The sequence below is a fragment of the Pan troglodytes genome, chromosome 8 (genome assembly GCF_028858775.2).
Source record: "Pan troglodytes isolate AG18354 chromosome 8, NHGRI_mPanTro3-v2.0_pri, whole genome shotgun sequence".
NCBI classification, from domain to species: Eukaryota; Metazoa; Chordata; class Mammalia; order Primates; family Hominidae; genus Pan; species Pan troglodytes.
This window is the reverse complement of record NC_072406.2, coordinates 97,835,449-97,858,606: the sequence shown is the minus strand read 5'-3', so window position 1 is coordinate 97,858,606 and position 23,158 is coordinate 97,835,449. Positions and strand designations below refer to the sequence as shown.

At 44.6% G+C, this 23,158-nt stretch overlaps 1 protein-coding gene across 3 annotated transcripts in view; it reads left to right on the top strand.

The window, feature by feature from the left end:
* The window catches only part of GRID1 (glutamate ionotropic receptor delta type subunit 1), a 779,753-nt gene that overhangs the window by 701,202 nt on the left and 55,393 nt on the right, over nt 1-23,158 (top strand). The gene's annotated exons all lie outside the window — the stretch shown is intronic.

Genomic DNA, 23,158 nt, shown 5'->3' with positions numbered 1-23,158 from the left:
CCCCATGTCTTGCCTTAGCTTTGGCCAACTTAGAGTCTGAGGGTTGTTGGGGGCAGAATGCTGGTGGTGAAGAAATGAGATTCCTGCCTTTTTAGTGCCAAGTCACTAAAGAATGAGATACAGCATCCTGCCTGTATATGTGCCAGTTAAATCCCTTCTTCTGTAGACACAGGTGCTTTCTTGGTGTCTGGGGCGTTTCTGGCACCATGTCTGTCCCTAGTGTCTCAAGATACACTCTATGAACTCACTTCCCTTTAATCTCACCAGGCTACAAAATGGAGTGTGTCTCTCTTCACCTCCCCCCATTGTGCATGCTTTTCTCACTTCCGTGAATATTCTTAGAGGTTATTTTCCTTCAACACTCCTCTTTTCACTCACTGCTCAGCTCATAAACACTACTTCGTAGGGGAGACTCCGGTCAAACTTACGACTCCATTCTCTCCAGGGAAGTTCCCATCTAACTACAATTCCAGAAAAGTATTGAGAGTACAACCTTGGTGGGCTGAAAATCATGTAGACTTGGGTATTCATCTGATGTAGGTTTGTATCTTCTCAGCTTTGTTTCCCCTGGGTTTTAGATAGAAATATCAATCCCTTCTTCACAACGCTATTGAAAAGGTTAATAGAGACAACTATATTAATGTATCTAGCACATGATAGGTGCTCCATTGAAGTTACTGTTTCTCTTTCCTTTCTCTCTTCTCAATTCCCCATATTGATGCATCCAGGAACTAAGTGAGCTCTGATCCCTACTCCCCCTCAACTGAATCACAAGGATGCCTCATGCCTGTCCCTTTTCCCACTGCTTGCTGGCCACTGTGTGCCAGGCATGCTGGCTGGGTGTGCATTATTGGCCTGCCAGCAGCCCTCATACCCAGACCCTGGTCTTAATTAAAACTTACCTACCTGAGTCCCACTTTATCTCTTATCCTGTTGAGTAGTTTGGCCCTTGAGATTTTGTTTTAGAAATAGATTCCAGGCTTAACACTAAGGAGGCTCTGGCTGTTTTGGGGATCAGTTTGCCCCATTTTGAGTTTATCAGAGGAGCTCTGTCACACATTCCCAAATCATCAAGAGAGTTTAGAATCTTCAGTCCAAATACAGGGGCTGAAAAATTAATTTCTCAGCTCATCTGCAAACAGCAGCCACTGTAGGGTCAGGTTTTCTCTTAAGGCCTTATTTATTTTATTATTACCCCAAACATAAAAATGATGGTTCTGCTAGCTCTGCCTGCCATTAACTAATGGCAAACCCAGTGACTAATTGTGCTTAAATCTGGTAAGCAAGTGAAATTAATTGTCCTTGCAGAGACTGGTCCCTGAGGACTTAGAGGAGAACAGAAATGCTGACGTGCAAATAACCAAGCATGTGAAAATATGGAGTTTTATCAATCAAGTCAGACCTCCAGGATTTATTGGGTGCTTCCAAGGTGCTCAGTGCTGTGCCTCATTGCTTTCTGCAACTTGAAAGTCCATGGCTTCCCAGCTTCCCTTTGCTGTTCTAGGGCTAGGGCAGGCTCATTGGAAGCTGCATCTCCATTGTGGTGTGTTTGACTGCGAAGCTTTCTTGCCTGTAGTTGGGATTCCTACAAACAGAACTTAAGCTGAGGACTCTAGCACAAATGGTTTCTTGGGTGGAGGGGGAACCTCAGGAGAAGCAGAATGAGGGAAATAGAGTGAGGCAGGGAAAACGTGCTAAGCAAGAATATGGTATCAGGTGGAAACTAGCTCTAGCCTGATCCCGCAAGAACTCTGGATTCCAAGTGGCCCCACAGATTTGATCCTACCCTGAGGCAAAGAGGCTGCCTTTGACATTCCCATGTGAGTCAGTTGCTGGCTGTGGGCTGCGGAAGAGATAAGACGGGGGTCATCTCCAGGGGAGGCAGGTCCCTCCATGGAGGGCAGTGTCCTTGCCCCATTAGCTGCTGGCACTCACAGAAGGAACAGGCTCAACCTTCCAAAAAAGATTCGAGGTGAAACACTAAAAGTATCCACTACAGGTCTGGTTGACCTCCCTTCCATAAGAAGAAACTCAAGATATATCCATGTTCTTTGCTGCCATGAAAATCTCCTTGCTGGAGGTGATCCCTGTGGCATTGCACAGCCTTTTTAGCAAAAACCACTTGGTCACACAGGCAGGACAGGAGGCAGAATTTGCCAAAGGCCTTGGAGATTCTGACCCCAGGGTCTGACTGAATCTTCAGTTTCCAATTACATCTTCACATGCAGGTCCCAGCCCTCACAAAATGCATGGAACACCCAAAGCAACATGGACACCACCCCTGCCCTATGACTTTGCCTAATCTGTCAAAAAGCAAACCTGTCCTTCTCATGAACACCTGAAGCTGATGCCTCCAATTTAGTCTATGTGGGTTAATGTCACACCAGGCTGCATGGCAATTTTATACCAGGGGTCCTGCTGGACATTGAAAGAACATTATTCTTCTCTCTGAAGTTTGAATGTTGAATTCATTGTGTTTATGTTCTCCCTCTGTTTGAGAGAGATAAAGATGGGAAGAAAGGTACAAGCTCATTTTCCACCACATGAACACATTTTAAGTAGCTTGCTTTGTCATTTTCTCAGATACCTCCCTTAAGGAACTTGAGGCATAGTCTGAAGGACTGAATCAATGAATTCCCCAAGTGATACACGTAAGATGTCTGTCATTCCTGAAAGCAGCCTTTCTCACCAGGAGTCATCCTGGATCCCTGTGGTAGGTTCAAGCTCCTCCTGCATTATTTTGCCCCAGGCTGAGATCTTCATTGTCCTTTAGCCTAGGAGGATCTGGAATAGCTGGTGGGTGGAGGGAAAAGAAAGGAGAGGAGAAGGGCACTGCCATTCTAGACTTATCATGCAGAGTTCATTGCTAGCCCTAATGTGCCTCATCAATCCCTCCTGGCTGCATAGCTCACGTGTGTGCAGCCCCAGAGCAGACAGCATCACTAGGTATCTTCTAGACCCTCCAAGAGTATGAATAATTTCTTAAAACTTTCCCTGGGAATAGGTTTCTTTTTTTCTGGGCAGTTTTCCTAAGACGAAATGTTTTCCTAAGAGGAAATGACACAAACCAGCAGCATTGAACCTGATGGACGGTCTCTTATCTTCTCCAAAACAGCTGTGAAGCTATTGATAGTGCACTGAACATGAACCCAGAAATGAGCCCTAAAAAATAATTTCCAATAAACTCCAATGGAATATATGAGCAGTTTAAGCAGAACGATACTCTAAATTTCTGAGCTTCATGCCCAGAGTTTGTCCTACATATGTCTCCTCCTGAGATAAAGGACATAGTGAGTCTTTGGTTATAATTTGCATTAATAATGATTGAGCTTCTCATTAGCATACACTGGGCAGGTCAGTGTCAGGTAATCCATTTGACTCTGCTATGGATGGATTTATGCTGCACACCAAAAAAAAAAAAGAACCTGCAATTTTCACTCTTAACTTCTCTTGTACTAAGTTGTGTGACAGAAAGAACAGGTGATATGGCACCACAAAATATTAACTATGTGATCTTGAATAACCTTTAACCTCTCAGAGCCTCCAGATCCTCATCTTTCAAATGAGGATAGTTAATTGCAGTTGATTTCATAGGATGGTCATCTTGATCAATCAATGTAATCTATATGATGATTCCTGGAATATTCTAAAATGTCACAAAAGATATAATATAAGCTTTTCTAATCCATTAATCTCTCAAATAAGACTTGTAATTTTTCTGTCTTGAACTTTGAGATGTGCAGTGGGGTATGTTGAAGCTGCTCTTATTCATCGGATTTCTTCTTAACACACATTTCTTGGGCACCCGTTCTGAGGGGGGCTTTCTATGGGACATCTAGAACCAAATGGAGAAAGAGGCAGGCTTTGTTCCCTAGGCGAACACAGGAGAAGAACATATGAGCCCACAGCTTTGTAACTCTTGGGCAAGTCACAGCACACAAGCCAAAGAAGAAGCCCAGAGAGAAAAGCAAGCTTACCCATCCCATTGGAAATATGGATAGAAGGAAACACAAAGGACATTGCATCTGAACTGGCCACATCTAAACCTACTATGTCAAGTAGAGAAAGGTGGAAAAAGTGAAAGACCAGCAAACTCATTTTAACCTAAGGTTAAAAAAATGGATCCATTAATTAAGAAGAGTGATCTGAGAGGAATTTGTTCAAGTCCAGATCATCTTAATAAAGTGAATATTGCAATAAACTGGTCCCATCTAAACCTGCTATGTCAGGTAGAGAAAGGTGGAAAAAGTGAAAGATGAGCAAACTCATTTTAACCTAAGGTTAAAAGAATGGATCTATTAATCGAGAAGAGTGATCTGAGAGGAATTTGTTCAAGTCCAGATCATCTCAATAAAGTGAATATTGCAATAAATAAAGTCACAGGAATTTTTTGGTTTTCCAGTGCATATAAAAGTTATGTTTATATTATACTGTAGTCTATTAAGTATTCAATAGCATTATGTCTAAAAAAATACATACTTTAATTTTAAAGTACCTTATGCTCAGAAGTACTAACCCCCACCTGAGCCTTCAGTGAGTTGTAATCTTTTTGCTGGTGGAGGGTTTGCCTCAAAGTTGATGTCTCCTGACTGATCAGAGTGGTATTGCTAAAGGTAGGAGTGGCTGTGGCAGTTTCTTAAAATGAGACAACAGTGAAACTTGCCACATCAATTGACTCTTCTTTTCATGAAAGAATTCTCTGTAGCATGTGAAGTTGTTTGGTACCATTTTACTCACAGTAGAACTTCTGTGAACGTTGGAGTCACACTTCTCAAACCTTGCCACTTCTTCATCAACTATGTGTATGGAATATTCCAAACCTTTTGTTGTCATTTCAACAATGTTCATAGTATTTTCACCAGGAGTATATTCTATCTCAAGAAGCCACTTTCTTTGCTCATCTGTAAGAAACAAATGTTCACCCATTTAAGTTCGATCATGAGATTGCAGCAATTCAGTCTCATCTTCAGGCTCCCTTTCTAATTCTAGTTCTCTTGCTATTTCTACCACATATGCAGTTACTTCCTCCACTGAAGTCTTGAACCTCTCAAAGTCATCCATCAGGGTTGGAATCAATTTCTTGCCAACTCCTGTTTATGTTGATATTTTGACCTCCTCTCATGAATTACAAGTATTCTGAATGGCACCTAGAATGGTGAATCCTTTTCAGAAGGTTTCAATTTACTTTGCCCAGATCCATCAGAAGAATCACTATCTATGGCAGCTACAGCCTTATGAAGTGTATTTCTTAAATGATAAAACTTGAAAGTCAAAATTATACCTTGATCCATGGGCTGCAGAATGTTGTAATAACAGGCATGAAGACAACATTAATCCCCTTGTAGGTCTTCATCAGAGTTCTTGGGTAGCCAGGTGCTTGTCAATGAGCAATAATATTTTGAAAGGAATCTTTTTTTTTTTCCTGAGCAGTAGGTCTTAACAGTGGGCTTAAAATACTCAGTAAGCCATGCTGTAAACAGATGTGCTGTCATACAGGCCTTGTTGTTCCATTTACAGAGCACAGAGACCGGGCGTGGGGGCTCATGCCTGTTATCCCAGCACTTTGGGAGGCTGAGGTGGGCAGATCATGAGGTCAAAAGATCAAGACCATCCTGGCCAACATGGTGAAACCCAATCTCAACTGAAAATACAAAACTTAGCTGGGCATGGTGGTGGGCACCTGTAGTCCCAGCTACTCAGGAGGCAGAGGCAGGAGAATCGCTTGAACCCAGGAGGTGGAGGTTGCAGTGAGCCAAGATTGCACCACTGCACTCCTCTGTGGCCTGGCCACAGAGGAAGACTCCATCCAAAAAAAAAGCACAGAAATAGTAGATTGAACATAATTCTTAAGGGTCCTAGGCTTTTCAGAATGGTTGCTGAGCATTAGTTTCAACATAAAGTCATGAGCTGCATTAGTTTCTAACAAGAAATCAACCTGCTCTTCAAAGCTTTGAAGGTGTTTTCTTCCAATAGAAGGCCATTGCATCTACACTGAAAATTGGTTATTTGGTATAGCCACTTATATCAATGATCTTAGCTAGATCTTCTGGATGACTTGCTGCTCCATCAGCACTTGCTGCTTCACCTTGCACTGTTATGATATGGAGACAGCTTCATTCCTTAAACCTCATGAACCAACCTCTGCTAGCTTCCAACTTTTTTTCCTACAGTTTCCTCACCTCTCTCAGCCTTCATTAAAATTGAAGAGAGTTGGGGCATTGATCTGGATTAGGCTTTAGCTTAAGGGAATGTCCTGTTGATCTTCTATTCAGACCACTAAAACTTTCTCCATATCAGTAATAAGGCTCTTTTGCTTTCTTATAATTCATATGTTCACTGGAGTTGCACTTTTAATTTGCTTCAAGAACTTTTCCTTTGCATTCACAACTTGGCTGACTGGCTAAGAGGCCTCTCTTGGCTTTCAACATCCCTTCCTCACTAAGTGTAATCATTTCTAGATTTTCATCAAGAATGAGAGATGTACAACTCTTCCTTTCACTCAATCAGGCCATTTTAAGATTATTAATCACCTAATTTCAATATTGTTGTGTGTTGGGGAATAGGGAGGCCTGAGGAGAGAGAGAGAGAGATGAGGGAACGGCTGGTCAGTGGAGCAGTCAGAACATACACAACATTTACTGATGAACTTCACCATCTTATATGGGCAGTTTGTGGCCCTCAAAGAATCACAATAGTAACATCAAAAATCACTGATCATAGATCACTGTAACAGATATAATAATAATAATAGTAATAATTTTAAAAGTTTGAAATATTGTGAGAATTACCAAAATGTGATGGAGACATGAAGTGAGCACATGCTATTGGAAAATGGCACTGATAGACTTGCTTGACACAGGTTTGCCACAGGTCTTCAATTTGTAAGAAACACAATAACTGCAAAGTGCAGTAAAAGGTGGCAAGCCTGTGCTACCATAGTCAGATGACAGGGAAAGAAACTGAGCTGAGAGTGTCAGTAGAAATGAAAAGAAAGGAGGGTGTTGGCAGTAGAGTTCTGTTGACTTAACAAGGCAAAGGTAGGAAAAGAAAGGATTAAAGAGTCCTAAGACTTTATATTTGGGGGATTGAGGGTGGCAGTGTCCTCATAGGACATAGGGAAGTCAGGAGGTGAGCTGGTTTTAGAAAAAGAGGATTGCCTGATGGCATTCTCAGAGCAGGAGATTTCCATTTTGGCATCCTGGAGGCGCTTATCTCAGCCCTGTGCAAGTAAGAAGGCCAGAGGTTAAGGGAGGAGTGGCAAACCATCTATGACTGGATGCACATAGGCAAAGCGGAGGGAAGAGAATTTGCAATAAGCAATGAAAATGAAGAGGTGAACCATGGTCAAGCATTGTCAAGTTGGGCATGTAGGTCAGGGCAGTTTCCAGAGGTGTTGGTCTGTGTAGTCTAGTGACCCAGCAAGATGGAGGACCCTGTGGGCTGAAGGGTGGGAACAGAAGCCAGTTGGCCACGAGCAGGAGATGAAGATGGAGGGCCTGAGATGAGGGGGCTTCAAGCAACTCGCAGTTTCTTCTCCCCCTTGCAGTCATCCTCAATTTTGTCTTTATAGACGAAAGAGACTGTGCCTTCATGTTTGTTTGGGTCTAGGTGCCATTTTAAACTTCTGATATCATTTCTGACCCTTTTTCTGAGGTATCTTTCTTCCCTGGTCTCCTTTTCTTGAAAAGCAGTGTTCCTTCAGCTAATTATTCAAGGTAGAAATACAGTGGGCTTGTTTAAAAAGCCCATTGAAATCCCATTCAGGGGGCAGGCAGAATCCTCACTGCTCTGTTTCTAATGCAAGTCTCAGCATTGGTGCCATTTCAGAGCATTTTGGTCTTTGAATGGTCTACACAACATCATTTTCCAAGTGGATTCCTAGTAGCTCTGTTTTCTGAAGATGGAAAAAGATGGGTGAAAGAAAGTTGAAAGTTTTCTTTAAAGGGCTTTTCAGTCTTTCCTGTGTTATTATGAACCATAAGTCTCCAAGAAGGGCTGTCGTGTCCAGCATTTCCCAGATGTATTTATTAATGAACTATTTTTGAAAAATCATAAATATGTATTTCTGAATAAAAAAGTCAAGAAAGACAATTCAATAAACTAACTAGAAAAACATATTTGTATCACATTTTTAAAGAAAACAAAATACCTTGTTATGATGCAGGTGTGTCAGCGTTCCTCACTGTAAGCCAAAACACAGCAGAATATGATGCTGCATGAAAAGCAGAATCAAGCCAGAGCAGTCTACTTTCCCTAAGCTCCATTCACTGATTGCTGATACTTCAGGCTCAGATGTTAAACAGTAAACTTGGTTGAAAGAGCTTCCATTTTAGTAATCTAAGTTACTGCATGGAATTAAAATATTAAAGGTGGCTTCCAGTTGGAGCAGGACACAGAAGGGGGCCTCAGGATAAGATCAGTCTGGAGATGGGAGCTAGCAGTCCTTCCCTAGACAGCCTGATCTAAGGATGGGCCAAATCAGGACCCACAGAGCAGGGCAAGTCATGAGAAGTGGGGCTGGGAGTCAAACGAGATTCAAGAGGAAGTCATGGATGAAAAATGGGTCCGGAGCCAGGGTGAGGGTGTGGGTATGGAGGAGGAAGCCAGGGGCTTCAGAAAGTGTGAACTCCACTCTCTGTAGATGTATTTTGCTTCTAATTTTCCCAGCCAACTTGTCCACATTTGAAATCATCTGCCTTTTATGCCCATCCTCATGACCCCAAAGGGGCCCTTGGAGCCCTCTCAGATTCCCAGTTCACTCCTCTGTGATATAATATTGACTTCCCCACAGGTGGTGATTATGAAGAGATGCTCTCTGTAAAGTGCTCTACACATTGCCTGGCTCATGGGGGCCCCTCAATAAATAGGAAACTCCCATCATCCTCCACCCCTACTTACTTAACCCACTGCCCATTTGGAGTGGGCTTGGAGGAATCAACAGAGAAGACGGTGCCCTGCATTTGGGTAATGGTTATGAAATAGCCGTTGGACATGGAAGACAAGTCAGGCCTGGTTTGGGCCACATGCTTACTCAGGCCTAGAATGGGGAATCCTGTGATTAGCCCATGTGTCATCCTCTGGTGGAACCAAGGGGATTTCTAACTTGGATAATGTTTTTCAAACACCTGGCTTTGCCAGTGCAAGTCCACAGTGGTTGCCAATGTGTCCTGCAGGTCACTTTTTTTCTCTCTGTCTTCCTGTGATCTGGACCCCTTGAGCACACTCCATTGTCCTGACTTAGAGGACTCACAGGAAGGATCATGAGCTGTTGAGAACACAGCAACCAATGTGACTTTTTGATGTGCAGCGTAGAGCCTGAATATTGGTGACCTGCCTTTAGAAGCAGTGTCTTACTGCCATTGCTGAACTGTGAGATAAATTCTTCCTTTAAGCAATGGCAGGTTTTCTAGCAGTCCCTCAGGCATTGTGCAAAGTCCACTGAGTGTGGGCAGAGAGTCCTGGCAGACTCATTAGCTGTGTGTCCTTGGAAAGTGACTGCTTTCTGGGTCTCATTTTTTAGGTCTATAAAATGAAGGGATTTTATAAGAAGATTTCTAAACTTGCCTCCCACTCTGACAGTTTGTGAGCTTATTGACAACTTAGTTCAAACTCTCACCTTAAACAGTAGCGTCTAAAGAACATCTCAGAAGTGGCTTCTCTTGGCTCTACACACTAAGAAAAGCAGGACAAATTTGATTTGGAGTCAAGAATAGGCACATTTTCCTGCTTCCACTTCAGAGCTCCACACAGAGAGGACACACATCAGCCCACAGATGCCCACAAGGGTAGCCAACCACACACACACACACAAACACACACAGAGTCAGAGGCACATGCTCCGTTGCTCACATATGGAATGAATCTGACTGTTGTCTATGTGCATTTCTTTCTTTTACTCTGGTTCTTGTTTTTGGCCAGGAAGGGCCAGGTTGAGACTGCATTTCCTTCCCTGGGATCCCTCTCCGAGCCTCCCTGTGGAAGCATCCCCAGTCTCCTGTGTCTGACAGACTGTGGAATGCACGTGCCAATGCCCTCACATGGCTAATGCACCTTATCTCATAATAACAACAGCCACAGTACGTAGCAGGTTAGCCGGGGATTTTCCTCTGACAAAGGGGAGAACTCAGCAGGTGAGATGGTATGTGATTCTGCATGGCTGGCCTTTGCCTAGGGCTTAGGGATGGGGAATGGTGGGTGCCCTCCAGGGAGAGCACTGGCTCAGCGTGAATCCATAGAAATGGAGGGCAAGGGGAGCTGTCATTTCCTGCAGAGCGGGGAAGCCTAGTCAGACAGCTGGGAACAGAATACTACTAGACCAGTTATCAGGGTTTAAAGCAATGATATACACGAACAGGCTGGACTCATCCACTCATTCACTCACAAAGTTTTTCTTGACCACCTACCATGTGCTAGGGGCTGTGCTCAGTTCTGGGGGCACACTGGGGAAGAAGCCAGACCTGTCGCATGTCTTCATGAACTTAAAGTGCAGGAGCATGGTTAGGAGTCCATGTGCAGGAGCCAGACAGCCTGTGCTCACATGCTGGATCCGATATTGAATGGACGTGTGACTTTGGGCAAGCTAATTAACCTTCTGGGCTCCAGATTCCTCCTCTGTAGACTGAGAATAATAATAGGGACAACCTAAAAGGGTTTTTCTGTAAATACTCATAACACTGCCCTACACAGAGTAAGAACTCACTAATAATCTTCTATTGTTTGTGTTTATTCTTTTTTTTAAAAACAGCCTACTAGGGGAGTAGGCTAACAAATAAAAGACATTGTTCATCTCTCTCTCTCTCTCTCTCTCTGTGTGTGATTTTAGAAAGAGTTGCTACATATCAGAATGCCTGCCTCTACCTGAAAGTCCCAGAGGATGCGGGGGAAATTTTTCCCAGGAAGAAGAGCAGATAAAGAATAGACGGGCTTCCCATGTGCTAGATGTGGGTGCAGATTTACACTGGAGACAGTCACGCCAATCACATAACCGCAGAGAGCGAGGTCTTCACTACTTTGCTGTTATCAGTGATCCTGGGTTCTCTTCTGTGTGTCTGCTCCTCTCTGCCTCTGCTTAGTTCCCTCTCTTTACAGCCTAATGAATGTTCTCTGCATTTCCTGAAGTAGGGCAGTAGCACTGATGTTGGAGGAGTAGGGAGATCTGCGAAATATTGTGGGGCTCAACTCGGTCAGGCCTGTTGGAATATGACAGGTGGGAGAAAGGCCAGAGTGAGGGGCGAGGCAGCCCAGGTGTTAGTGCGAGACCTGGGTGGATGGGGACACCTGCACCTGATGTGAGCTGTATGGGAGAGGAGCCAGCTTGGGTAGGCAGAACAAGGTCCAGTTGAGACTACGTAAGTGTTAGATGCCCATAGATGTCCAGGTGGAGATGCCCAACAGGTAATGATGACAGTGGGGAAGCTCGGGATGAGTTGAAGTCACGTCCCCTGTAGTAACCGAAATCAGTCACAAAGTACAGTTGGCTGTTGAAACTGGTTTATTGACTACAATGAAGTTCACCTAAATAAAAATGTAAAATGAGCACCTCTAAAATCATCCCCCATCCCCTCATGCCTTACAAGCCAACCTCAACTAAATCTCTTACTTCTCCACCCAAGGTTGCAGGTACCTGCCCCCGCTGGGGAGAGGCATCAAAGTCCCAGTGCACCCTCTGCCGGTGGGAGGGATGGCAGCAAGAAATGGCCCTTTCAAAGGACATGCTGACCCTGGAGGGAGGTCCCTATCCACACCCTCCAGGAGAACTGTTCTAGAGCTGGCCCCTGAGAAACGTCTGTTCATTTCACCCTGTTCTTTCATGCTTTCTGTTTCAGCAGATCAGTGTAGGGGTGTGGTTTTAGTCAAACCTGGTTTTCAATACTGGCTGAGACATTGACTAACCATGCTGGGCCTCAGTGTCCTTGCCTATAAAATGGCACCACTCTATCTCTGTCAGTATAGTCTGGAAATTTAGTGCATAATAAATATTCATTTCATATTAGCTCCCTCCAGACCATATCAGAGGATGTTTACAAAAGTGGTGGTGTAGTTCTTTACAGACCAGGTAGAAAAATCACATATTTGCTCTTTGTCTAGTTTCTTTCTTTGGGTTTAGGAGACATTTGCCAGAATAAGTGCCTTGACCTCCAGGGGTGAGCTGTGCAAGCTGTGCACACTCCTCTCCACCCTCGCCTTGGTGGAATTATGCTGATCTTGCCTGGCAACGTGCCTCCCTTCCCGAGACAGCTTGGAGATGCATATTTATGTATTTCCAGTCATCACCCCAAGAGCTCAGATTTTCCTGTCCTTGGTGTCACTTTAATTAATACACTCCCGTGTGCTGGGTGACAAAATTAGGTTGCAGGTGTGGCAGGCGTTTATATCACGAAGGGAGAGAAAAAAGGTGTTTTGCACCATTTTCCTTCTTAAGCTCTGTTATTAATCTTTGCAATCAATACTCCTTTATTTTTGGCTCCAGAAGATGGTGGGGTGGAATCAGACTGTCAAGCAATTTAAGACCACATCTGCATAAGTAATAGAGATGGTGTGTTCCTTTTGCTCTAGGTGAAAACATGTGTCCCTGGCCAGATGTGGCAGGGCCAGACTCTGTGAGTCTCATGCCAGCTTTATGATATGTTTGATTTAGGTAAAGTGCCTGGAACCTGCTGGGACTAAGTTGTTATTAAACACCATCTGCAGTTTTCAGTTTAATTAATATAATAAGAATTAGGATCCCATGCTTTAATTATCATGTTAACCCTTTAGGATCATGGGAAGAAGGAGGGAAACATGGGAGGGTGGACCAGGGTAGCTCTTTAGAGGACTTTGGATCTGTAGGTTGACGCCCTTCATCCTGAACCCCACAGCTGTAAACATGTGTGGTGGGCTAGTCACTGCCCAGGTGTGACCCTGGGGCTGTTGGGGTTTGCTTGTGTGGAAAGGAAACTGGAATATATTTGTCCAATAGAGAAGGAGTCTACTTAAATATCAGTCACACCTGGTTCCCCAACCCTGTAAGGGAAATTACCTTAACAACAACAGTAGCACTAATAATAATAGTTCTAATAATGACGTATCATTTATTGAGGAATTACTTGCATTTTAATATACAGTATATACTGTATAGTCTGTGTGTGAATATATACTGTGTTATACAATATATTCTGTACTAGAAACTGCCTAAGTGCTTTCCACAAATTACATCATTTAATTTTTACCACATTAAGTTCTGATTGCTTATGAGGAAACTGAGGCAGAAAACAGTTAACATACCTAGTGTGAAGCAAAACTTGGATTCAAATGTAAGCTTATTTGAATCAAATCCAATGCTTGTCATTAACATACATCACTCAATAAAACATTCCTGTTGAAAAGTTGAAAGGAAAGACTTCAAGTAGAGAGGGGACCTATTGCGCCCTCCTGGATTTCATTTCCTTTGTGCGAAATGAAACTTCAGATTCTAATATTGCTGCCACTGCCACTACCACTTCCAAGGTACCCATGCCTGTGGCTTCAAGCTCGGCTGTCAGTGAAGAGACTGAGCTCATTGCTTGTGTTCTCCAAGCACAGCTAATGTTGGCTGGTATGTTGACAATGCTTCCTCAAACCATGCAGGATAATAAGACATAAATACATTCAGACATTACAAAAGATAAAAAAACTGGAAACAGAGATGGAAAAGTCTGAGATGTAAGGTTAGTCTTAAAGTAATTCTCTGATTCTAAGGGAAGAGCATTTTGAGGTAGGCACTGCTAGGCAGAAATCTTTGCTACCCCTTACTGGCTACAGGACCACAGACAAGTCACCTATCTCATATGCCTGGGTTCCTCATTGGACAATAGAGATGCTCATACTTGCCCTTCATGGGTTTCATGAGGATTCTACCCAGAGCTTGGCACATAGTAGGCATTCTTTTAAAGCATGACTCTTCTTACTGGAGGCTCTCACATGTTGACTCTCAGACTAATTGCCCAAGGAGGTTGTGATCCTCTGACTCCCAGTCAAGAGCTCCCTCCTGGGCCTCTCAGTGCCTTCATGTCATGCTCTGCTGCACATCAACATTGAGTGACTATTCCATATGGCAAAGTTCCCCTCAAGAAGCATGGCGCCAGGAATGAAATCATGCTGGAAAGGACACTGTGCCTTTTATACTCTGGGAGGTGTCTCTTTACAGGTTAATTGACTCATCTATTCATTTATTCATCCAGCAGGGAGTATAGAGCACATTCAATACCTGGATTGGGCTGGGCATCGGTGGAGTAACAGTGCTACAGTAACATTACCTTGTAACCAACATAATGACCATGTTGCAACAATTGTCTATGACCAGAAATCATCCTATTCATTTATTCACTCATTTATTCTTACATTTCTATAATAAAGAGATCATTTGCTCCTGTCATGCACCTAACATTGTGTCAGGCTCTGGAGATAAAAAGTGGGTGAGAAAGCATGGTCTCCACCTTCATGGAGTGGCAGTTGGCAATTCAGAGGAGCAGGCAGAGAAGTGACTCAGTACAGCACAGCAAGACGAGTACCATGATTAGGGAAGTTTCTGTGATTGTCAGGGCACATGGGGGCTGTATTAGTTTCTTAGGGGTACTATGAACAAAGTGTCACAAACTGAGTGGTTTAGACAACATTTATTATCTCACAGTTCTGGAGGCTGAAAGTCTAAGATCAAAATGTGGGCAGAGCTGATTTCTTCTGAGGGCTGTGAGGGAGAATCTGTTCTCACCTCTCCCACAGCGTTTGACAGTGGCTGGCAATTTTGGTGTTCTTTGGCTTGTAGATGCATTACCCTGCTCTCTGCCTTCATTTTACACATGGCATTCTGCCTGTGTAGGTATCTGTGTAGAAATTTCTCCTTTTTATAAGGACACTCGTGGTACTGGAGTAGGGCCACTCTAATGACCTCATTTAACTTGATGACCTCTGATAAGGACTCCCCAAGTGAGATCAAATTTATAGGTACTAGGGGTTAGGATGCCACATATTTACTTTGGGGGGATGCATTCCAACCCATCACAGGGGAAATGTCTTGAACAGAATTTTGAAGGTAGTGATGTGTTCCCCAAGATGTGGAATGTGAGGAGTTGTCCGCATGTTTAGGAAGGAGAACTGTTCCATGTGGCATACGAGAGGGACCAGAGGCAGGAGAGAGCACTGTGGGCTTGGGAAACAAAATCTTGCACAGGACAGAACATAAAGTATCGGAGCGGCTGCTGGAGAACTAAGTGGGACAAGTCCTTCGAGGCCTAAAGAGTCAGATCTGGAGGGGTCCCTTCATCCTGAGGAGAGTGGGGACCCATGAACGGCTTGTCCAGACAGCTTCATGGTCAGAATTCATCCCAACCTCACACAGAGAACCTTGTCATGGCGGCATGGTGGATATGGTGCTTCCTACGACACAGTGCAGCCCTCTTCTGGTAGGCCACATTACCCATTAGGCCCTGGCATCAAGAAAAATGTCATACAAGGCTCAGTTCAGGCATGGGGGAACATGGCTTCTTCCCTGGGAGAGGAGCCCTATGGTTTGGAAGGAGAAGGGAGCCTCTCTCCGGTTGGCATTGGCCTTGTGGGTGGGGAGGAGTGTTATGGAGGGAGCTGGGGATCCAGTGTGCAGGGCGGAGGGAGGCAGGGTTCGGCTGAGATGGCTCCACCCACAGCCGCGTTGCTGGCCCAGCGGCTCCTTTCACTGCAGTCATGTGGTCCCTGAAGCCCCCTATCCTGGCGTTGGAGCCCTCTCCTACCTGGGGGTCTCCTCAAGCCAAGCACCCTCTGGTCCTTTTGCTTTTACTTTTCCAGCCTGTTTAGCCAAACCCATGAAGGAACATCAGAAATACCTGTACAGAGACCTGTAGCTATCCCTGTTTGTTGACCTGACTACTGTCTCTGGAATAGGAGAAAGGAGAGTAAAACACAGATGAGGCAGTGAGATGTGTGTCTTATACATCATTCATCCACTCAAACAAATCAGGATGCAACATCTGCTGAGTGACTCTTGCGATTTCAGTGCAAAGATTCAGGTACAGCCTGGTCCTGATGTGCCCGGCTCTGAATCCAGGAAACACAGGTGGCTGTGTTCCTCCTACCTGGCCTGGATGCCCTGTGAACATGGCAGAAGGAAACCATTCCAGGGAGAACCTTGTTTTTGGCAGACCTAGTAGTCTAGAGAGACAGCAGGCAAAGAGAGCACCATCTTGGAATAATACAGTCCTTTGAGGGTTCCCTTGGAATGCTCATTTCTCTTGAAGAATGGCAAGCAGCTTCCACCTAAAATTAATCATTGGCTTTTCCTGCTGGAAGTCTCTCTTCTCCCACGGAGGAAGACATTGGCTTTGCTTTGGGTTTGTGGCTAAATTTTGTGCATTACCTTTCATCCCGAGGCACTATGGGGACATTATTATGTTGTTAAGAGTCAGAAAAGCCCACAGTGACCTGAGCTAGTGTCTTTGAAGGTGGTTGTTTTGCTTTGCCCCACTGGGTGCATTGTGGCTGTAGCCTTGGTGTGACTTGGGGACAAGCTCCCTGGGTCCCTGCTTCTGAGGAGGTGGCTGCCAGCACTCTGCAGAGGCAAAGCTCCTGGTGTCTGAGCACACTACATTTTAATCATGAGAGGTCTGTTCTCTGTGAGATCCTCCCTGTGGTAGCTCTGAGTCTCAACAGACACTGCAAAATGAGATTCTAGTTTTCAGAGAAAACAGCTGTGTTTCAGAGAAAAAAGTGCATGATGCTGCTTTTCTGGAAGAGAGAATCCTAAACAAAGTAAGTCTTATAGTTCCAGCCCAGGCCATAGAATCATGAAATATCACAGCAGGAAAAGGCCTGACGGATCATTTTGTCCAGCGGGTTTCTGTCACAGTGTTTACAGGGCTAAGCAGAGAATGTAAATGTCGGTCTAAGACCAGAGTGCTGAGAATGTGATGACCCAGAAATCACAGGCCCAGGCTAAAAAAAAAAAAATGCAGATTCAAAGCAGGCAAATAGGAGGCTAGCCAAACCAGCCACTTCTTGACTGGCCATGCAGGTTGGCAGTTTACAAGCACTGGCGTAGCATCATTCTCTCATTTAATCATTGGGGAAACTGAAGCTCATAACGATAGCTAACACTTAGTGGATGCTTCCCACAGACTGGCACTATGCTTAGTGCTCTGCTTGAATTCACTCAATCCATGAATATTCCTGTTGTGTAGATGAGAACACTGAAGCACAGAGAGGTTAGGTAGCTTATCCACGGCCACAGAGCTAGCAAGACGTAGAGTGATATTTGAAAACACACTCTGACTCCATTGCCTAGGTTCTGAACTCCTTCCCTGCCCTGCCACTCCAGCATGAGTTCTCCTAAAAGCAAGGAAGTGCCATGTTCCCTGGGCAGGGTCCAGAATCCAGGCCCTGGACTCCTGGTGTGATAGCACCTGAACTGCACTGTGTTGCTTCCCTTGTTTTCTCTGCTTAAGAGGTTTGATGTTTAGAACCAGACTTCAGCCAGAACAGCCTGGCATACGTGATCAGCTCTGCTCATGACCCGCTGTAGGGTCCTGCATAAATTGGTATGAGTCTCTAATTCTCTGGGGAATTCACCTTACCTCCCAGAGTCCTAAGAATTAGGACTGTTCTCCCAGGGCTGTCACAAGGATCCCATGAAAGAGGGACTGGCACCAGGTCTGGATATGTTTGGATATCCCCAGATGTTTGTGTCCATCTGTGTACTTTCCAACAACCTTTCCATGGTGGTGTATCTGGTGTTCTGTAGCGGGATGTTTTGCTCCCATTGGACAAACACTGTTGAATACTGGCAGAGTTATCCTGAGTGTCTTGCCTGAACCCTAAAAAGTCAATGGGATGAATAATTACCTCAAAGAACAAAAAACAGGACCATGCTCTATCCTGCCAGTATCCTGGTCCTAATTGGGGCATAGGTGGGCTCCCATTGATGCCCCCCAGGCATTGCAGGCACCTGCAGCAGATAGTCTCTGTCACTGGCCAGAGAGCATGCCAGGTGAAAGTTATGTGGCATGTGGAGCTCTTGGGGTGGTGTGGCTGGCACCTGGCATTGCTAATGGTGCCACAAGCGAAATGGTGTCCAAGATAAAAACAGCTGTAACCAAACATTCCATGGCATGGACATCATCCCTAATTGGAGCTGGTTTGGGAAGATAGCTCAGGCATCTTGGAGATCCAGGCCTGGAACAGCTTAGCATCAACAGCTCAACAAGCTCAACTTGGCTCTGGCGTGGACCAGCTTCAAAAACTTCATAATTTCCTTATCCATAAGGTGGGAAGAATAGCTTATCACAGAGGGTGGTTCTGAGGATGAAATGCGCTAGCCCATGTAACAGCACATGGCACAGAGTAGGAATCCTCCCATTCTCTGAACTCAGACAAGACTCATCAATGATAGAGCACACCTTCTCCTCCCAATTCCCTTTCCTAAACTTCCCATCAGAGTCTATATCCTTGCTAATGTGATTTTTCTGCAAACTGATTCAGAACGGCTAGCATCTTATAGCTTCACATTTAATTACAGCTGGTTTTGCATTGTTCAATCACTGGCCCATGTGTGCTAGTATTTTCCCTCCAGCTGTCCCACAAGGGAAGAGCCTCAGTCTGTTTTCTTGCACCATGAGTGCTGACTGCTCAGATCCACAAACAAACTCAGGCAGGCAGATGTCTTGTGTGCTGTGATTCCTTCACCAGCTGCTTTGGTTGGGTTCTCTGCCACATGAGTCCACCTCCTTTGGGGTCCCCATCCAACCACTGAGGAACTCACAACCACTCCTCTATTTTAAAGTTAGTCATAGCAAATGGCATACCCTCATCCAATTGTCCTGGCCCTCCAGCAGCACTCTCCTCCATCTTTCCTCTCTTCTTCCTGCCCTGGGGCCCTTGAGTATACACTCTTACATGAACACACCCAGGCCTGAACAGGTGTGCACATTTATGCATGCACACACATGTGCAAGCACATGGATTCATAGCTGCTTCTCAGCTCTGCATTCTAAAACATGTGTGACATACTTTCTGCAGTGGCTTCCTTAACTGTCCACAGTATAGAATGTCTCCACCCACTCAGCTCACACATTCTCCGGCCCCATAATTGTCTAAGGAACATCGATAGCTTATCATTTTTCCATTATCTTTGCACTTCCACAAAAACTCAGTTATAACAATCCTCTGAGTATTTTATGGACAATTGTCCTGCAATCCTATTCTTAGTGCTTAGTAATATACCATTTCTGCTGTCTCCTAGTAAACTGTTATTAGCTACCAGAAGATTTCTCTTTCTCACACACATCCATGATTTAAACAATGCAATGTTATCTTTGCCCAGAACATTTTTTAATTTCTCTCTTCTATATGTCCATTTCCTGTTTCTCCTTAAGCCTCAGCCTCGGCCTCACCCTTCCCATGAACCCTCCCTCTTTGCCCACAGCCCCAGTTCCTTGTCTGCTAAGCTGGGACAGGTTCAACTTCATGTTCCCATGACTCTGCGCTTCATTCTAGCACTGTGTTTTGCATGATGTTTCTAATGATCCATGTGCCTGTTCGCCCTCCTCACTTAGCTATGAGCTACTTAATATCACCATAGGATGATACTAATATGGACAGGTTTTTGTATCAAGCAGTCCTGAGTATGAAGACAGCTCTTGTACTTGCTGCTTCTGTGACCTTCCATAAATTCCTTAATCTCCTGAAGCCTTGATTTTTTAATCTGTAAAATGAGGGGGGTAGAAATAATAACTTTATGAAGGGGCTATTGCCAGGGTTCAATGAAGCAGTATAAAGCAAGTGTTAGCAGAGGGTCTGGAAGTTAGTCTCATTGTATCTTTCTTCTGGTATATCAAGTGACTGCTGGAGAAGCTGACACACTAGAGGGTTCAGACAGACATTTGAAAGGAAGGAGAAGAGGGAAGGAAAGATGGTGAAAACTAATATTAGCAGGGAGAGAAGAGACTCAGGCTGTTTGTCTGGAGCACAGGATGACACAGGCTGTGCCAGAAGAGGAAGAAGGCACCTTCACAGCCTCCCGAAGGGCTGCTGCCCTGATTTGCATTTCAGACACATTTGTGACAGCCTCATAATTGATTAAGAGCCCCAGCACTGATATATTAAAGGTTAATGGTGCATCCTGCTTTTGTCTTGATTTGTGGCAGCAAATATTTGCGGGTGTTGAGAGCTGAGAGCTAGCCATGTTCTTGGCATGCAGGTCCTGCTGGCTGGCAGGATTCCCATGGAATGGCAGGCACACAGGAGCCAGGGGAGCAGAAAACAGCTGTATCCCAGGAGAATTCTCCCAATTGGTGGATGCTGATTTCCACTGTACCCACAAAGAACCTGGATCATGAAGTTTCAGCACCCTGAGGATGGAGCCCAAAGAACTAGATCTGATTCCCAGACTCCTTGGCAATCTGTTCCTGGGCAGCCTGGACCCACCTAGCTTTGTGCTGTGCCTCCTGGCTCAGGGCCACAGTTCTTTGGTTCAAGCACCTCAAACTATTACTAGGCCTGCTTCTCTGCAGATGATTGACTCACAGTTGTCCTGAAGGGAGACTAGTCAACCCAAGATGAAGACTTTTCCAACAGAATATCAAATCTAGATATTTTTAAAGGCCAACTCATTCATATATGATTCATACATATAACCTATGTTCATTAGAGTGTCTACCATGAGCTGGTCACTATTGTAGGTAGGGGTCATATTATCACAATTTGGCTAGAACTTATCTGGAGTACTGAAAGTCCTGCATCCAGGAAATCTCTAGTTCCCAAGCAAACTGGGGTGATTGGTCACTCAAGTTGTAGGCACTGGTGATACAGCAAAAAAACAAACAGCCAAGTCCTATTCTAGGAGGGGAACTAACATTAAGCAGCCATATATGTCAAGTTGTGATTTTTTTTTGTATTTTTATCATATAATGTAAGGGGTGCTGTGTTTTGTAAAAGATTGTCAGCAAAGGCGTCCTGGAGAAGGTAACATTTGATTCGACCTAGACACTGAAAGAGTGAGCCAATTACAAATCTGAGGGAAGAGTAAACCAGGATAAGGTTAAGAAACAACCACAGAAACCCCAAGGTGGGAGGGCAGGGAGGCTGGTATGGCGAGAGCAGATGTATTGGGGTCCAGATAACATAGGACCTTTCAGGCCATGTGAGGACTTTGGATGCACACTTTGACTTTGGAGTCAAGAAGTCATTGGAGGGCTTTGAATGATGAGGTGACATGATCTGGCACAGATTTTTAAAGGATCACTCTGCTTGGCCTTCCCAGGGAATAGCTGTAGCGGTTAAAGGTGGAAGCAAGGAGATTCTTAGAGAGACTATCTCAATGTCCAGATAAGATGCAGAGTGAAGGTCATGATAAGTGATCTGATTCTAGATGTATCTTGATAGAAGAGATAGGAAATGCTGAAATTTGTATGTGCGATACATAAGAAAGAGAAGGGTCAGTAGTGATTTCAAGGCTCTTGGCTACAGCATCTCAAAGAATAGAGCAGTGTTTGATTGACATGGGAGAACTAGAGGAAGAGCAGGCATGGTTTAGGGGTTAGTGATTTAAGAGCTCGAGTTTGAACATGTTTAGTGTGAAGATCTATTAGCCATCCAAATGAAGTGGTCAGATGGGTGATTGCCAGGAGTGGATGAGGTAGGTCAGGGCTGGTGTGTCCCACTGCGGTCATCAATGTATAGATGCATCTACAGACAACTGAAATGATGAGATTGTGGCAAAAGTCCTGCAACCCAGGGATCAGTGGTCTGACCCCTGGAAGATTCCAAAATTCAGAGTCTGAGAACAGAAAGAAGAATTAGGAAATGGATAAGGAGGTCCTCCAAGGTGGGAGGAGTACTGAGCAAGAGTGATTTCTGGAAGCCAAATGAAGGAAGGGCATCTAGGAGAGTGCTACCTGTCAAATGCTACTGGTTGGAGGGATGTGAAGACTGAGAATTGGCCACTGTATTTGGGAGATCATTAATGACCTTGACGAAAGTTGCTTCAGATCAGCAGAGGGATGAAAACTGGAGTAAGCCAGGTTCCTGAGAAACGGGAAGAGGGTAATGGAGGCAGTAATCATAGATAACTCTCCGGAAGAAGAGCTGGAAGGGTGGTTGGAGGAGGATGTCATCTCATAGGACTTTTTTTTTTTTTGAGAGAGAGAGAGAAGATGTATGTATGTATTTTCAAGCCAATGGAAATGATCTGCAGAGAGAAATAATTTCATGGTGAGGAAGATAGAGGTGACAACTGGAAGAGCAATGTACTTTGAGAAGGCAAGAATGTCTGGGATCTAGGAGACAAACAGAGTTAGACATGCATAGGAGTAAAAACAAAGCTGTCATTTTAAAAGGGTGGAAGGCAACTATTCACTAGTTTTTGAGAAGGGAGTTCTCTAGAAAAGCAAAGTTCTCCACTGATGGCTTCTCCCTTCTTAGGAAAAAAGAAGCAGCCTCATTGTCTGAGAGTCATCTGAGAGCGTGGGAGGAGGAAGTGCACAGGGAGATTTAGAAGATCTCAAGCAGCTTTAAGGGTCTCCTGGAGGCTAGTGGTCATGATTCTAAAGTTAGAATCACCATGCTGGTGTTTAGCTTGGATCTTCTCCCAGCCATATTCAGCCATTCAGTTCTAAACCAAAATTGTTTTAAAACAGAGTTCATTCTTCCAAAAAACATGAACTCAGCTCCTAATGTCTGTCAGACTGTATGTGGGGTGATAGAAATTCAGAGATGGACACAGAGTCCATTCCCTGGGGGAGCTCAAGGTTGAGGTGGGCAGACAGCACAGGAAGCTTAAAAGGGAAAACATTAGGATAGGACCAAGCCCAGAACACACAGGGACTTGGATCCAGTGGGCATGGATCCACTCTTTCAATACGACATGACAGCTGAGCTGATTCCTTCAGGGTGGGTAGGTTTTAGTCAGGGCACAGCAGAGAAGGCGGGTAATGAACCTGAGTGAAGACTTGGAGGCCTGAGTGTGCAAGAGGTCTTCCAGGCTGGCACCCCAAAAGCAGGGTAGCCAAGAAGAGCTGGAGGAGGCAGCACTGAAGCACTGAAGGCTCTACACTAAGCCTCCTTTGCTGGGGGAAATAGAAGCCCCAGAACTAACCCAGTGAATAGTGTGGACATTGAGCTCCTGACTTGGCTTAGCACCTGGCCCACAGTTATTTGA